The sequence below is a fragment of the Culex quinquefasciatus genome, chromosome 3, assembly GCF_015732765.1.
Source record: "Culex quinquefasciatus strain JHB chromosome 3, VPISU_Cqui_1.0_pri_paternal, whole genome shotgun sequence".
Classification (NCBI taxonomy): domain Eukaryota; kingdom Metazoa; phylum Arthropoda; class Insecta; order Diptera; family Culicidae; genus Culex; species Culex quinquefasciatus.
The window spans coordinates 150,237,507-150,241,847 of record NC_051863.1 but is presented as its reverse complement, the minus strand read 5'-3'; positions in this window follow the sequence as shown (position 1 = coordinate 150,241,847).

Here is a 4,341-nt window from a genome sequence, read left to right as displayed (position 1 = left end):
AGTATTGGCTTAGGTTCGATGGGCATCACCTTCAAGTTCCCGGCCACGACTGTGAACCAGATGCGGGGTGTGCTGAAATTATTTTTGACGGTGACCAAGCAACAACATCAAAACAGGGGTAAACATTCTGAAACTTAAATATTACTGCCAGAAAGATTGATTCGAAAACTCGATCCCAACAAAGTCTACCGACAAAATCTTGTAAAATAAGCATATGAATAACCAAAAATAGTTAACTATCTGTCTTAACAAAAAAAGACGCTGTAAAAAATTACTTTGATTTGAAATTTCATTAAATAACATTTTGATTAAATTGAATTAAATGAAAACTAAATAATCTTATTTTTTAAGATAAGCACAGCCATTAAAAAATCGGTCGACAAATAAAACCATTGAAACATTCACTAATTCCCTTTCATCAATTTCTAAGCATTTGGAGTTGGATAATCATCACATATACATGACGAAGTCCATCACCATCTCCTTGCGAATGCGAATGGTTGACACGAAGAGGATTTTGCATGCTTTCTAGTGAGGCTTCAATATTTGCCAAGCCACTGGCTTCTCCTTTCGTTACTGCAATCATTCGGACAATCGAATTTGCTAAGATTTGGTAACAATGAAAGGATTAAGTAATTGAAATTTAATTTGCCAAAAGTATGTTTTTTACCCCATTTTTATGCAAATTCTAGATAACACATGCGAAATAATAGAACGATTACGACGAAATGCGTCAATTAATAAAGTTGACACAATTCTGCCCATATTTGCACTGTTGGCAAATATAAAAAGATGCACACACCGTTTTTCGCAAATTCAGTTTCTTGTCAGCACCCAATCGGCTCACATCATCAACGATGAAAGCGGTTCTCACTCTGGCAGCCGTGTTGGCCTTCGCGGGGTTCAACCAGGCTGCGACCACTGTTCAGGTGCCCCTAGCCTTCACCAACAACGCCGACAAATCGCTCACGATGACCATCGGCCCCCAAAGCGTCACCCTGCCGGCGTCCATCATGGCGTTTGCTCCGATGGGGCTAAACATGCTGGGTGGATTCCTCCGTAATGGCGATTCCGGCGCTCCATTTTCGCTCCCGATCCAGGTTGCGGTCAACGACGATGGAAGTTTGAGTGCAGGTGCCATGGGATTTATGATGCTCGTTCCGGCCGATATCGTGAATCAGTTTCGTGAAGTTTTGGCGTATGTGCAAACATTGATCAGCCCACCGGTATAGTGGGTAAAAATCTAGACTATAGATGAAATCATATTTAAGAAACTAAATAAAATTAATTTCAAGCTTTTGATTTCATTTGATGTGTGGGTCTCGTGGCGCAGGGGTAGCGGCTTCGGCTGCCGATCCCGATGATGCTATGAGACGCGGGTTCGATTCCCGCCTTATCCACTGAGCTTCTATCGGATGGTGAAGTAAAACGTCGGTCCCTGTTTCTCCTGTCTCGTCAGAGGCGCTGGAGCAGAAATCCCACGTTAGAGGAAGGCCATGCCGGGGGCGTAGTGCCAATAGTTTCGTTTTTTTTTCATTTCATGCTATTTAATGAATTTCAATCAAACGCAAAACGGGCTCAAGTCTAAGAAATCTAATAGGGTAATTCTCCCCCAACTCACACAACAGTTGCCCCAACCCCTCGTCGATTTGCGTGAAATTTTGTCTTTGTCTCTCCGATATCGCGTGACGGAGGGGCGGTACGACCTCTATCATTTTTGAACATGCGAAAAAAGAGGTGTTTTTCAATAATTTGCTGCCTGAAACGGCGATAAGATAAAAAAAAATTGTCAAAGGGACTTTTATGTAAAAATGAATGCCCGATTTGATGACGTACTCAAAATTCCGAAAAAAAACGTCTTTTTCATCGAAAAAAAAAAACACTAAAAATGGTTTAAAAACGCTGCAATTTTTCGTTACTCAACTTATTTTTTTTTTTTTGAAAAATGTCATTTTAAGGAAAATTTAATGTGCTTTTCAAATCTACATTAACCCAGAAGGATTTTTTTTTTCATTTAAAACAATTTTGTTCATTTTAAATTTTTTTCTATCTTTGTAGAACATTTTTACACTCTGAAAAATAACCCAGCAAAGTTAGAAAAACACGAAATCTTAAAATAAAAACTTTTGTTCTAAATGAAAATATTACCCTTCTGGGTTAATGTACATTCGAAAAGTACATTAAATTTCCCTTAAAATGACGTGTTGACATGTAAAGTAACGGAAAAAACAGAATTTTCAAAAACTTTTTAAGTGTTTTTCTAGATGAAAAAGACGTTTCTTTTTCAGAATTTGAAGTACATCATAAAATCGGGCATTTCACATAAAAGTCCTTTTGACAACAAATTTCTATCCCATCACCGTTTCAGGCTGCAAATTATTTTAAAAAAACGTTACTTAATCCACCGGAAGGTGGATGCTGCCTTCCTCCTAAAAGCCTTGCAACCACACACTACGAAAGCTTTGGCTAACGCTTACTTAGTAAAGACACTATACATCTGAGTGCTGCCATCTAGGTATGATAAATTTAATGAACCATTTGAAAGCACTGCAGTGTTTGTGTGCGTGCACTGAGCGTAAAGTTCCGACAGCTATCCGCCGGAGCTTTCAAATTATGTAAATAATGACCCTTTTAGTATCAACCAAAACAGTTTTTCGAACATATCTTTTAAAGTACTGCACCAAGCCGGATGAAATTTAAAAAAGACTTAAAGAACCTGAAGGCAAATCCAAAAACCTAGATCCGGACAAAATCGGTCGAGCCAGTTCCGAGAAAAGTGAGTGAGAAAAAAAATTCTACGTCCATCCACACGCACAGACATTTGCTCAGAATTTGATTCTGAGTCGATATGTATACGTAAAGGTATATCTGGGAGGCCTATTTAAAAAGTTCAATTTTTGAGTGATTTTATAGCCTTGCCTCAGTGAGGTGAGGAAGGCAAAAACACCTCTTTTTTGGCATGTTCAAAAATTGAAATGGTCGTACTTGGGTCGTACCGTCGTCACGAGATATCAGGGTTTCACGCAAATCGAAGATGGATCCGGGCAACTTTTCCCGATTTCGTGTGAGTTGGTAGAGAATAACCCAATATAAGGTACACGTTATATGCAACATACACAGAATAAAAAAAACAATCCCTGTAATCGTGAATTTCGTTCATGAATGTGAGAATGACGAAGCAATTTATTCATGGGTATGGTGCATTTGCAGTGTAAACGTGATTCGTGATTCTTCACACTCACGAATTCGGGCTTAAATTATTGATATTTTTCCGTGTATAGCATTCTCTAAATGATGCTTTTTTCATTTTGTGTATTCCATACCAAGTCTTTGAACAGCTGTTGTAAAACAGGTTGTTCACAAAGTAAACGATTGGTAAACTAGACAGATTTTAGGGAATTGAAAAATATTATGAAAATTCAATTTTTTACAGTTTGGTCTGCACTATGTGCTACTTATTCCCTAAAGTGAGATTCTCAGAGAAAATTGAATGCTCTATAACTTTGTAAAACATACCAAAGTTCTAAAACTCGATCCTGAAAAGTTAGCAGCTATTGAAAAAACCGATTCAATATCATATTTAACTATATTTAACTAAGCAATCATATTATATTGACATTATCTGAAAAAAAATAAAGGCTACTCAGTCATTCATGTTAGTCTATGGTTAACTCAAAAAAATATGTATCGATATTGCACTTTGTCGATCTATTATGAGAAGCCAGAAAAAACACTTTCACGCGCAGCGTAAAACGCGCAAGCGTTAATGTGCTGGTGCGTATGCTTCGACTTGACGACTTGTCGATCTTTCAAGCGAGAACGAGCCGGGAATTCGAATTTGATGTTCAGTATATGATTCTGTATAAAACCAAAAATGAAATAGGGTAATTCTCTACCAACTCACACGAATTCGGGAAAAGTTGCCCCGACCCCTCTTCGATTTGCGTGAAACTTTGTCCTAAGGGGTAACTTTTGTCCTTGATCACGAATCCAAGGCAGTTTTTTGATATCTCGTGACGGAGGGGCGGTACGACCCCTTCCATTTTTGAACATGCGAAAAAAGAGGTGTTTTGCAATAATTTGCAGCCTGAAACGGTGATGAGATAGAAATTTGGTGTCAAAGGGACTTTTATGTAAAATTAGACGCCCGAATTGATGGCGTACTCAGAATTCCGGAAAAAACGTATTTTTCATCGAAAAAAACACTAAATTTTTTTTAAAAAATTCTCTCATTTTCCTTTACTCGACTGTAAAATATTTTGGAACATGTCATTTTATATGAAATTTAATGTACTTTTCGAATCTACATTGACCCAGAAGGGTCATTTTTTCATTTAGAAC